The sequence below is a fragment of the Etheostoma spectabile genome, chromosome 12, assembly GCF_008692095.1.
Source record: "Etheostoma spectabile isolate EspeVRDwgs_2016 chromosome 12, UIUC_Espe_1.0, whole genome shotgun sequence".
Classification (NCBI taxonomy): Eukaryota; Metazoa; Chordata; class Actinopteri; order Perciformes; family Percidae; genus Etheostoma; species Etheostoma spectabile.
In genome coordinates, this window is record NC_045744.1 from 8,348,015 (window position 1) to 8,362,039 (window position 14,025).

General features: G+C 44.2%; 1 protein-coding gene across 1 annotated transcript in view; it reads right to left on the reverse strand.

Moving 5' to 3' along the window:
• Nucleotides 1-14,025, reverse strand: part of LOC116698870 (zinc finger protein 521-like) — a 90,670-nt gene that overhangs the window by 55,685 nt on the left and 20,960 nt on the right.

Consider the following 14,025-nt stretch of genomic DNA (forward strand, 5'->3'; position numbering starts at 1 on the left):
CATCTTCTTGTGCGTTGTACTAGAGATCTGTACGTAGTGGTTGTCATAAGAGATGTGTTTGTGTGAGTGTATTTGTGGCACATTGGGAATTGGGGATTCAATGAATAAACAAAAACCTGACAACTTGTCTGATGTAACACTATGACCCTACTTCATATTCAGAGAGGGGATCTTTTTACAGTTACTGGGAAAAGTAGTGAGCCTCTCCCATGAGACAATGCATGTGTCATCTCAACACTTTTCCTGTTCTGATGCCCAAATAGCAATGTGTGTCTGAACAACACACTATCATGTACAGCCCTGTTTGTGACACAACCACTTAAGATCTAATAGAGGAGGTGGTGAGATAATTTTTTACATTAGCTAAGCCTCCAATCTCCCTGACTGAGACAGAGAGGGGTGGTTGATTTTTTTTTTTGGGCAACCCAAGGATGAACTCCTCATTGTTTCAGGCTGGGGCTAGAGGACACGAGCTTTGGAGGGGCCGGGGCGGGGTTTTACCCCAGTACCTGCTACATCCCTGTTTTAAGACATCAAATCCAGTCAAAATGAAACACTGATAATTCCCGTATGTCCAAAAGTGCCAGGTGCTAAGACTATTTTTTTGCACCACACTGTTTAACAAAAAAAAATACGCATGTAAAAAGGGGTATTTACCAGGAACCCCCAACCCTCAATACAAGTATTGCTTCGTGTGTGGTGTACATTGTGTGTTACTCACCCTGTCCCCCTTTACCCCCCTCTTTTTTCTAGCAAACACAATATGTTTTTACCATCAGAGAATGTAAATTCCCTCCCCCCCCTTTGCTACAGAAAATCAAATCCCTATGCTAAGGGTGGAAGGAGGGTTGTAAGACGGAGGAAACAGCGAACAAGGCTGCTATCTTTTACCAAACAAAGTAGAAAAACAGCAGAAAAAAAAAGATTCCTTCCCGGGGGTTTTATCAGTGATTAGAGCGGTTTTTTCCCGGGCCAACTCATGTACACAGCATATTGCCCCCAATTTGGGGGAAATGCAAACCCCCCAAAAATGCTCATGGGAATTTTTTCACACAGGGGCCGGAAAAAAAAAAACTGGAACATCAAGCGCTGTCCTGACTCTGTGGTCTGGGTGTCCATTATTCTGGCCCTCATGGCTCTGTCTCTCAACCATAGGGAAGCGGCAAACTGTCAACTACTTTGTCCACATTACCCACGTCCCCCAGCTCAGACAGGAGCACTTGGTCACTGTCCCAGAAATCACAGTGCCCCAAGTGGCGTCCCAGGAAAGTTAGACAAATGGAAGGCCAGAGGAGGAAAGTAGGGCGGCCACTCATCCTTTACTGGGCTTTTTCTTTCCATGATAGTGAGACACAATGAAAAGTGGAATTCCATTACTTATCACAGAGATGTGTCCCTGCTACACTGATGTCTTTCCACCAACATGGACAAACTGAAATCAATACTAATGATGACAATCAATAATAATGTTTCTTGAAATATTGCCAGGCCTCTAAAATGACGGAAAAGGCTTATGCTTTGGGCAGGATATGCCTCATTTTTGTCTGTGAAAATCTGCATCATGTAACAATCCATAACTGCAGTGTTTGAACTCTGAAAGCATGCCAGAGATAACTTACTGCCGCGTAAATCATTTCTTATCCTCCATAACAACTGCATACTATTACATTGAGGTCACTGAGGCCAGCAACACACTAGCAAACTAGATAACAAAAGAATAGGGATTTAAAGTTGCTGTTAATAATGTATTTTACTTAGTTGTTTTAGAAATATTATCAACATTTCATTGGACAAATGCTTAACATAAAACCACAAGGTTTTCTTCTGTCATTAAGTTTGGCCCAACATGCTGTTTGTTGTGTATTTCTTTGTGAAAAAAACAAGTGTTAAATCAGGGCAGGGCAAAGTCACAGAGACTGGGTTAACAAGAACTGTCAAGAGGGTTTTATTTTCATGCTTGCTTTCAAAGTAAAGGGAGACATTTAATTACACCATTATTCAGGTAAGGTGAATTTGGGGTGCAGTACGTGGGCTCGGGGAGGGCTAATTCAGATGTCTGGATTTGAAGTGTTTGAAATATTAAAAGTGAATCACACTGGGCCCAAAATACACTTTACAGCACGCATGTAATTACCTCTGTGACGCTGCATATAGTGTTTTTACATTATAAGTGCATGTAATTTAATTGCATATCACTAAGGCAAAACTAAATTAGTAACATGGAACAATGGAAATGGTCAGTATGTCATACAGTATTCACTCAGGTTAATAACAAGCAGGCGTATCGAGCTTTAGCGATGAGTGATTCGACCTGTGCCAAACTGTTTAGCGATGAAATATGGCAAGAGGTCCTGTTTGGGATGTAGGTGGAGCAGTTTGTGGCGAGGGAGTTATGGTGTCATCTCCTGTAGAACTGAGTTGCAGGTGGTGTGGAGAGGAAGGACAGTTGACCACTTCAGGTAGGCTACAGCACAAACAGGAAGGAGGCTGTTCCCCAGGTCTTGGCTGGACCAGCAGCCACAGTGAGCCTCCCAGGGGGAGAAAGGAGGATGACAATCTGTCCCCCAGCATGCCCCTTCACCGCCTGCCTCACTGCACTGGCGCTAAGGGAGTGCTGGGCCAGGCGGGACTGGGCTGGGCTGGGCTTTAATCAGCAGGGGAGCCTGTGTGTGTGTGTGTGTGTGTGTGTGTGTGTGTGTGTGTTGTGGGTGTGTGTTGTGTGTGTGTGTGTGGTGTGTGTGTGTGTGTGTGTTGCTCCCTCAAAACTGCAGCAGACCAGGCGCAGGACCCAGTGGACAGTCAGCTAGCCAGCCAGTCAGTCAGTCAGCCAGCCACTGTGAGAGATGCCGCAGCACTGTGCTTTACTATGCAACGACTTTATTAATATTTCTTCACTGCGCAAGAGTTTACTTGGATGCTGTTTTATTTTCCCCGACACTTAGTTACTCACGGAAATTTGATTTATGTGATCAGCTTGGAGAAGAAAAAATGTTGTGCGCACAGAAATATGCTGAGTTACTGTATGGTTGCTTCATTAAAATAGGGTTTGCTCTGCAAGTTTCAAGAGGTGCTATCCATTACTTAAAAACACGCACAGCACACATTGAATTCGGAAAATAGGGTCTAATTCTTTTTAATCAAACTACCTCATAGTGACCCATAAAACTAGGGCTAGACTTCAACTTAAAATTATTTCACTTTTTGAGGATAACTTCAGACACTTGGCTCAACGTTTCAGTACACTGGGAATATTTTTTAAAAAGGGTAGTTAGTCTGCCAAATGCCCTTAAAAAGCCTTAAATCAACACCTCTTTTTTTCCTTTCTACAGAGGACGACGAAAACCACTTGCACATGAATAAACAACCCGAGATTCATGTGTTAGCTTTAGCATTAGCATTTATCAGAAAAGCCTGACCATGCCTCATCACCCTTGACCTTTGGTCCCCCTGATTAATACACTGTGGCTCTATTTGATATCTCCTTAATGCCATCCCAGCTTGTCAGTGGTAAAACAACTGAAGACAGCCCAGGAGGGAGAAGAAAACATGCATCTTGGAGAGGAGAGCGGGAGGGGAAGAAAAACAAGCATCAACTCAAGCAAGACGATGTATTTTCATGCATCCCTGTCTTAAATGTCAAGATTTCCTAACCCTCAGTGACTGCAATGCTGACACCTCTCCAAGGTTCAACAGAAACCGCATTCATTAATAATTAGCTTAGCTGCGAGAACAGGGAGTGAGACTGAGAATGAAAGAGTGAGCGAGACGGCTCAAATTTAAACTTCTCTTCTTTCCCGAGAGAATTGAATTTCACTACAAGTTTTTTTTTCATTCTTCATTTCTTGTTTTCCTGGTGTGTTGGCCAGATTCCCGCAGGCGGCCCATGAACAACCGATGCAGACGTCGCATCAGCCTCGCTACTCCCTCCTCTCCTTAATCATGGCTCTAATACCCTCCAGATGAATAAACATCTTCATCCCCTCTCTGTTAAAGCCAGAAGGCTCCTCCACTCTCAAATCCAAGAAAGGGGGGAAGAAAGAGAGAATGAAATGAAGAGTTGAAGAAGAAGCACGGGAAAAGGATGACAGATGGATGGGTGGATCAATGTTGAAATGAACCACCAGCAAAGTAACAAAGCCACGGCAAGATTTTCTTCCCCTAATTGTCTGATCTATTTCCCCCTCGACACAATTATCACAGTCCTCCTAATTTTTTTTTCTTCTTTAACAGATTTCTAGTTTGTAAAGTGGAGGTTTTGCGAGCTGTTGTGCAACCTTGTCGCCTCAGACTGTGTCCACAGACTGCACAGGAAGGGGGACGGGGGGGAGGGGGCGGAGAGGGAGGAGGCGGGGGGTTGTCTCTAGAGAATGGGCCAGGCCCCAGACCAGCACTTCCCTGGCCCAGTAACTGTGCCAGAATACTCATGACATGTGTGTACAGTATGTGAGCGCAAATGGCAGACAGATTTAGAGGTTTGCTTCGTTTCCCCTTCTATTGTTTTCTGCCGGTATCCAGGCAGCTCATCATCATATCTTAATTCTACTAAGTGTTATGAAAACACCGACACACGCACACAAACATGCACATGCTTCACGGAATAAAGCATTTCCTTTGCTGCCCTCACCCTCATCTTCATTTGCGGGGCTGGAATATGAGGCCTGAATACAACCAGACAAATGACTACAGGGCATTTTACTTATTCATTCATCACTTCACATTGATTTATTCCTGTTTATCTATTTATCAGTTGAGAAAAACTTCTCCCTGAATTGTTTTTGCTTAAAGTTTGCATGCTGACATACTCAGCGGAAAACTTTCAGGGTCACTGTAGAGAAATTCCTAAAAGAGATCATTGAGGTTCTTCCTTACCCTTAATCTGGCATTGCCAAGCCTACGCAACAGATACATTCTAGGACAGGAGGGGAAGATGATCTGGGTTGTTTGCATGTCTTTAAATTAATCACAATCGTCTTGGGCGGCGCTAAATTCCAATGCAGCGATGGTGGCTCTGTGAAATTGTCCGCCCATTGCAATCCCCACCAAAATGTTCCAGTCAGAGAGTAAATGCCATAAACATATTATTTGTAAGTCATTACAATGATTTCCCAAAAAAACAGGCAGGCCTGCCTTATTGCACTAATCACATTTTCAAAATGTGCCATTTTTAGCGTGTAATGTAAGCTTGCTAGCTCTGAAGCTGTTCTTGTTGTTTCCAGTAGCGAAAGGATTTTGACACACAGATAGTAGTAGGGGACAGGAGATGCGCTATACTGGATGTGCGTCTTGTCCTGGCAAATTACTTCCATTGATCCAGACCATCTTACCCTAAATACACTCCTCTCACCCCAACACCTCAATGGATGCTTCTTATTACCCTATTTACATAGTCCCAGCACTCCTTGACTTAGTAACCATTTACGTAGTTACACTCCACCACCTGGGAGGCTATTTATGTCTCTCTCTGGAGAGGATCTTGGGATGACTTCCAACCAACACCCCCATATGAATTATCATCATCATCAAGTAAAATTGTGAAAAGACCTCAATTGCTCAGTATGACTTTATATTTTGAATCTATACAATATTACATGAATAAATCCAATATTGGAGGTGAGTCATGTGTTAATAAAAAAGAGAAGACTGCAGTATATTAAATCTTTTTTTGTTTTTTGTGAGATACTGTGGCCATTACCTAAAAGGTATATGCAACTCTCCTGCAGTAACTTGGAGCTTTCATTCTTGTATGCCGTAATCTTACGTCTATCTGAATGTGCAGCTTACTGTGATGAACCCATTTCAAGGATCATCATTCCAGAGAGTGAATGTAATAGTCCCCCAATATCCATTATCACTGACAGCAACATCCATATCAGCTAATTACTTTTCATTGGGCTTGTAGACGAGAGGACATCAGCCTTTATCTGTATATGAAAGGAGTCAACATTACTATTAGGGTATTACTGTGAAAGAGCTGGTGTTACTGTACCACTAATATAGAAACAGCATACAATGAGGGGGTTATAAAACCTGCGTTACACCTACAGTGTCTGTCTTATGTGGCTTCTTTAAATATCAAGGAAACATTACCAATAAGGTGACCTGTAATTACATTTGGCATGGAAATAGGTTGATGAGTCAGGAAGATAGTGAGAGAAATAGATTAAAAATGGAATCCTGATGACATGCACACACACACACACATAATACATAAAATCTTACTTGCCTGGTAACAGTATCCATGCTGATTCTTTTTTCTTTAACCAGCATACATCCAGCACAAACAGAGTAAGCCAATAGGTCAGAGCAGTGCTTTCTCTCTTCCTTAATTTGTATTTTCCTTAGCAATCTTGCGTGTTAGTGAGGTGGCTGTCATGCGGCGGTTCATTGTCTGAGGGAGGAGTTGGATTTGGGAAATATAATCCCACGCACTATGCATACAGCAGGGAGAAAATATGGGCACAGAGGAGGTGCACAACCCCCTGGGTAATTTGTAAAACATGAGCCATGGCAGCCGAGCGCCATGCTGATGCTTGGGTCAGGTGACTCAGTCACAGGTGCACCATGGGAGGATCCCGGAGGCACACCTCCCACAACAGGGCATGGTGGGCAACACAATGTTTTCTAAACATGGAACTCTCTAGGAAGTTGCACCGGTCTTTATTTTTAGGAACACTGAAAATGTAGCAGAGGTGGTAGCTAGATTGTTCTTCACCATTTAGCTGGATGATCAGCTTGCATCTGTAACTGAAGGTGAAATGTTGTTACATCAATAGATCATCATACAGAACATAATAGCACAAACACATCGTGCATATTATGCATGCCTGAGCCCACACATGTCGCTTTAATAAGAAGTCTTGATTAGGATTCGGCAGACATAACATCCCACATGCACGGTCTCTGCTTTGCTAGGCCTCAGATAACCTTTATCCTATAGGGTTTAATTAATGTCAGCCAGTCTACTCTGCCTTTCAGAAGGAAACGACTTATTTCTCTGCCCTCATGAAGCTCAAATCCCTCTGTTTCACTGGTGCTGCCTTGTTTATCCCAACTACAGGTACCGTTCCCTATTAAGGCCAGCACTTGTTACAGCGAAAAGGTTGAATTATTTACCAACAGTATAGAGGGGGAGGAAGATAGAGGGAGAAAGAAAAAGAGGGAAAGGTATTTCATACATGGGAGGAGGAGATTTTTATATTGTTTTTTTAGGTTATGAAGAAAGCAAGATTAATGACCTATGGACATTCGATACAGATAATGATTATTATTCCTGGCATACAATAAGTAGAAAATAGGGCCATACAGGGATGAGTAAATTGCCCCCAAAACATTATGCATTAAATGTCATACACCCTGTGCTTAAAAAGTAGGTAGAGTTTTACACATTTGGTCATGTGTAAATAGATGAATGTGTTTTGTTAAATAGATACCAAGGGTGCTTGTGCGCACTCTTTACCCAGGGCAAACTGTCTGCATTCTATCTGCATCTCAGCCTCTCTGCAACAATACAACAAAACATACAGAAAACAAAAGGGAGCACAGAAGGGGAGAACGAAGAGACAGACCAAACAATAAACTCAACCACAAGAGACAGAGTTTGACTTTGTGTGTGTGTGTGTGTGTGTGTGTGTGGTGTGTGTGTGTGTGGTGTGTGTGTGTGTGTGTGTGTGTGTGTGTGCGTGTGTGCGTGTGCGTGCGTGTGTGTATCGAGGAGGGAGACAGAAAGGGAGAGGAGGACGAGGGAGATGAAGACAAATGCAGAAAGGGGGAGAGAGACAGAGGGCGGCAGAGAAAACGAAAGACAGAGGGAGAAATCAAATTTGCAAGAACATAACAAAAAGCTGTATCTCCGACAAAAGAGAACACACAAGGGTATTTGTCTAGCTGTCTGCACCAGCAGGATCCTCTGAAAGTTTATTAAACTAGAACCCTTCAAGAGAAGGCAGAGAGTAGTAAACTATACTACTGGGGAGGAAAAGAGAGAGAGAAAGGGAACTGGGAGCGAGGTGGGGGGGGGGGGAGGTTGAAAAAGAAAAAAGCTTGCTTTTCAGCCTCTGTCTCAGAAATTCTTTTATTTCAGCCATGCATTAAGTAACCTCCCCACTGAGTTCTGCTCCCCTTCCTGGTGTGGATAAAGCCGTCCCTCTGGGGAGCCGCTGGTAATTTCCAGCTTCGCCAGAAACTCAGGTATTAGAAAAGACCGCTTGGGGACCTGCCACAATATACCTTCACAATTTCATACGCTCTGAAAAAGAGGGAGCCCCTCCCTCCCAGCCCACCCCCACCCTCCCAGTAAACCCCCTCGAGGGTCCCCAGTTCAAATTTCTGAAGTGCAGACAACGGGTGTATGTGTGGGGGAGGGGAGTTTGGTGGTGGGGGGCCTGTGGGACTGAGCACCAGCAATAGAAAATCCACTGCATAGAGGAGAAAAAAGCATTTCCTCTCTGGTCTGGCAGGAGTGCCTTTTTTCCCCTGGCTCCCACCAGAGGCTTTTTACAAAACATGTGTTGCTGACATGTTGACAGATTGCTCAGTGAAGTGTTAGGCGCATGCACACGGCTGGCCATTTAGGGGGACATGGCTTCCTACCCAACATCCTCTACCTGAGGCACCATGTTTTATACATCATCCCCCAAAGAAAAAAGGGAAACAATAAAAGGTAAGGGAGTTGCTTCCTTTGTGAGAAAAGCAGAATATCAGAGAGCAGAGAGAGACTGCGTATAATGCTGCCTTAGCTGAACTGCAGCGATGGGGAGGAGCAACGGAAGTGAGAATAAGGGAGGGAAATGGTTTCAGGCATGAAAGGAGATAAAACACAGAGGTGGGAAAAAGGGCTTGAGGATGCATGGATTATGTACAGCAGGTGAGCCTGTCAAACCAATAAGAAGCCCAAAAGACCTCCTCTTGGTCTTCCTGTATTGAAGCGACCAATATATAACAGGCAGGAGGACGGTATCTGATCAAAGGCCAGCTTCCAGATCCAACTTTTGCTCCTATCAGGGTATCGACAGCACACGTCTTAATCGCCCTGCGGCTCCAAAAGTGCTGCCGTGGCAACAGGATGGAAATGGGAATCATAATGTATTCATGGTGCCGGCGACCTGGGGGCTGCGGAGCATGCTCTCTGGGGACCGCACTTTACCCAGAGCCAGACGTGTCTGGGCAAAATCACTCCACACAAGACAGCAGTAGAATACTGAGGAGCCATGACAGGATGGAGGGAGGGAGAGAAAGAGAAAGAGGAGAGGCAGCAAAGACAACGCTACAGATAGAAATGGAAGATGATAATAGAAAACAAAGATGGAAAAGGGTAAGGACATTAAACAATGGCTGCTGAGGGTGTCAGTTTACAGTAAAAAAAAAAGGAGGAAAGGTTTCACTACCCCGGTACTGAATTGAAACTCTAAAACACAAAAGATCTGAGGCTTGAGGAGGAAGAAACAGGATGTGATTGGTGGGAAGGAGCTTGCTGGGATGAGTGGCTCTACCTTGAGAAGCCTGATGCTGCTTGACCAGGTGGGTGGTTGGCTGGGCAATAAATTGCAGGGGAAATTGGTCCAGATAATCAGGGCCACAAAGAGACATGGCCTTTTGGCCATGGGCATGGATGGTAAATGGCTGGATGAGTAAATGAAAAGAGGGATAGAAAGAGTGAAGATTGATGGTTGAGCAGATGGATGATTCAGTTGGAATGAGGGTCCAGTTACCCACCACCACCACCAGACCCACCCATCCTATCCTTTGGTTACACTGAAGATTCAACTGCTATTTTCCCTGCGCTCTCTGACCCTTCCCATCCTAATGATCTCCCCTTCTTACACACACACACATACACACACACTCTCTCACACTCTTACTCACATGCACAACCAAACAAACACAAAACTATAGCCTGACCTGCTTTTCCTCAACAGGAGGGCAGCTACAACAGGCACCATGCCAGGTAAACATCCTCAAGCCTTGTGCACTCACTGCAGAGGGTAAAGCTCTATGCAGGAAACACACTCTAAAATACAAGAAATAGTCAATTATGTTTAGGACTGGAAATACATTCTTAGAATATATATTCCTCCTACATATCCCTCCTGCTGTATTTAGAGATGGAAAAAAATAAAAGAAAGAAACGTTTGCAGCATATTATATGAAGGTACCTTCTGTAACAGAAAGTCATAACACTCCCCCCTAGAGGTGATGATTCAAATGCACTAAGTCAAAATGAGAGGATTCACCTGCGGACTGCGGTGCGTCCTACTGCACTAACTATCCTCCACACGTAGTACACCCTCAGGCATTAAACCTAGGGCCACAGACAGCTCCCCTGTCTGTCTTTCCTCCTTCCCTTTAGCTGACAGGTTCTTCGGCTGCTAAGCTCCAACACGGACCTCTGTGTTTGAGATGACTGTGCAGAACAATCAAGGGAGAGACAGAAAGAAAGAAAGAATGCAAGAGAAGGAATGATAAAGAGCGGCGAGAGAAGGAGAGCGGGCAGAGAAGAGGTAGAGAGAAACAAGGACATCAACAACTTGTTCTCACAGAGAGATGACCCCTGGCCATCCCGAGGCATCTGGTTTATCTAGCTGTCTGGGTAAGCCATGCACACACCTAATGACTCCAGCCTGGTCCATGTCCCATAGGTTTTTTTTATCCCGGATTACGGATGGGGAATGACAATGGGCTGGTAAACTACTGTGCCTCACGTCTAGGAGCTCATATCAGACAAGGAGTTCTCCATGATGAAAAGACTGGGGTGAGTTGAGAACAAGGTTCAAAGTTACTGAGAAGTTTTTGCATTAGTTTCTGAATTGATGTAAGATGAATGTATCCTTAGGTTTGGGTCCCCTTTATTTTAATGGTGTGGTATTGCTGACTGAGTATGCATCATGAATAGTATGTCTCAAACAGAAGGTCACCCATAACTCTGAGTTGTGCATAATGTTTGAGGCCGATATGGAGATATAGTTTGGACTTTCACCACTCTCTTTTTTTCCTCATGTAGCATGGTGCTGACAGACCTCAATCTACTTCTGTGGTGGAGATTAGTAATCATCTGGGGTCTTCATATTGATGGCCAGGCTCAGCTTGTTTGCATATTTACTGGCCTCCGAGCCCAGTTGCCTGAGGTGAGAAGCAAATTACATTTCTGCTTACCCCCACGCTCACAACTCTCTCACACACTTTCGATTTCTATCCCTCGTTTTCGTCTCCTTTTTTTTCCCAACCTTGTTTCTCTTAACATGCTGATCAGTCATCTTGCGGTAAGCATCCTTGCCTGCCTTGGTTGCATCCGAAAAGCGGCCTCATTTGGCTAACATCATCACAGCGTAATCTTGTTGGAGAGAGCAATCAGTTTACTTTGGAATTAGGTATTCCGTTGGCGGGCCTAGAGAGAGGAACGGCTCACAGGGTTTAAAGGATGCAAACGAAAGCATGCTCTCCAGAATACAGTCTAGAGTCTGATTGGGTGATAACAACCCACACAGGCTCCATGTGAGAGTAATGAATGGCCAATGGGAGGCCTGAATAATAATGCAATTGGATTAAAAACCAATCACACAATGGTTTTGTCTGTTGACTTTGTTTGTGGGGTATGTTCTACAAACCAAGTTCATGATGAGAAAGATGCATCATGCTTTGACTGGGGCACATAATGTCCTAATATACAGATTACCACTCTGTTTACCATGGCCCAATCTCTCTTGGCTGTCAGTCAGTCCGGCAGGATTATGTTGATCTGATTTTAATGTACATGCGTTGCATATAGAATGAGCTTGATAACATGATAAAGTGATAGTAATAGTAATGGTTGCATGTTCTTTGCTGTCTTACAGTAAATCAGTCGCTTGCTTAGAGAATGGCTACCACAGGTGTTTAGTTACTATTTAATTAAGGATTTTAATGTCTTGATTTATCACAGAGACATGTACCAAGCTGGCACACTCTGCAGCCTTCCGCAGAATCCCAGCCACTTGTTGGGAGGCCATCTCTTAGGAGAAGCTCTCTGATCAAATTGATTGACTCCTCTAGGATGATCGATCAACCAGGCAGGTTGGAGGTGGAATAGATTAGATGACCTTTACATTCTCAGTGGTGTTGGACCCCCCACTGTCCACTGCTCTTAACATTAAGAGGACATCTCTGACAGCATGGCTTTACTGTCAAACCATTACATTCTGTACCGACACACAATGTTCTCTTTGCCAAAGCACAGTCCAGCTGGTGGCCTTGGAGACCTTAAACGACACCCATCCTGCCCATAAAACTAAATTTATGAACCCACCTTCCAGTCTGAAAATGGCAATTAGCGCTAAGGAACAAATGTGTACTTCACATGATATTTGAGAATCCCTGTCCTTGTGTGTGGCTCAACTCCACATATCCTGAAGTTTAGGAGTGGCTGTTCCACAGAGCCCTCTAGCAGCCCCCACCCGAACAGTACCCCCTAGCCAACAAAAACAACCCCTGGGAGGGGTAGAGGAGAGGGGGAAATGTTGAGTCGGTGATAGTGTAGCCCCAAAGTTCCGAAACCACAGTGCTTGCAGGATGCCGTCACAGCTGGCTCCGCTCCTTCCTGTGGGCCCGCTCCATGGAGCTCAGCCTGCTGGGAGACATAAACCTGTCGGACTGGTCACTCTTTCCACCGCCCTCCATCTCCCTCCTTCCTTTCTCCCATTACTGGTGAGTTTGGCAAAAGCCTTCTAAGGAAAAAGCCCAATGGAGATCAATGTGCAGAACATTTCCATGCAGACATAAGCTAAATCCTATGACCTTCTCATTAGAGACTAGTGACATGATTCCAAAGCCTGTTGGTGTTTCTTTAAAGTGTCTGGGAATGAGGTACATGTTGATTGGTGACTTTTTCTTTGTCTCAAAGCCACGTTACATTCCGTCAACACCTGGTGTAAATTATCTCAGCGAAGCATGACATTGAAAAGTTCAATGGCATTTGATACGCCAATACAGAGTGTTAATTACAAATCAAGTGTTTGTTCACATCCCGCACTTCACACGATTGTTTATCCAGAATGCTCATTCACCAAATAACACCAGACACCTGTAAGGTGCCATCTGATCAAAGGAAATCAGATTACAGCAAAAGAAAGCAAAACCCCTTCTAAAGGTATTTGCATTTTTAGCGCAACATTGTATTTTGTTACTTTAAAAAGGTACAAAAAAACAAAACTTGCACACCTGATTGTACTTTGCAGATTGATAAAAAAACATTTCACAAAGCATTTGTTATAAAACTAAGTTTACAATGTCCATAAAGTTTTAAAAATACATTTTTGCCTTTGCTTTGTGCCTAGTTATGTTTCTCTGTATTTGCTTCATCATTATTCTGGTGTGCAGTCCCACGTTTGAAAGAGAAAAAAAAATCATTTGAATTCTGCAGACCCAGAGGAGAGTGAGCAAAACCCAGAGGTGAGATCCAAGCTTGCTCTCCGTGCCCTTCCGTTGGCTGCCTACCTGGTAAACATCTCCACAAGCTCCTTGCTTTCAAAACACGTCAACCGGTGCCTATGTACTTTAGACTGGCCAGCCAAGCAGGAATTGAGACTTTATTTGTTTTTTTTTTACTTTTTCCTGTCTCTCTTCCGAGCCACCGCACATAACCTGTCGGGCATTAATGATGTTGTTAATAAAATGCGGCTGGACTGTGGGTGGATTTGCCTGGCAGGCCTGGTGCCTGTCCTTCTCAGCGATAAGCCCACTGCTGGCCTTATCTACCTCCCACAGCCCCACCCAGCAGGGCTGTGCACTGGACACACAACCAGTCAACTCATCACTGGCTAATTACCACCTCTGACTGCCTTACAAAGCAGGCCTGGACTCACATCGCTGCTGCTGCTAAGATTGGCACTCTCTTACATTGACTCTGTCTCTCTCTGCTTCTTTGTCTTTTACCCATCCCCCTTTCTATCTCTATCCTTCCCATGTCTCAATACATTTCACTTGTCTCTCCTGGTTAGTTTTGTCCTCTTGTACTCTATCATATTGGTCACTGAGAAGGGAATATGCAACAGCTAC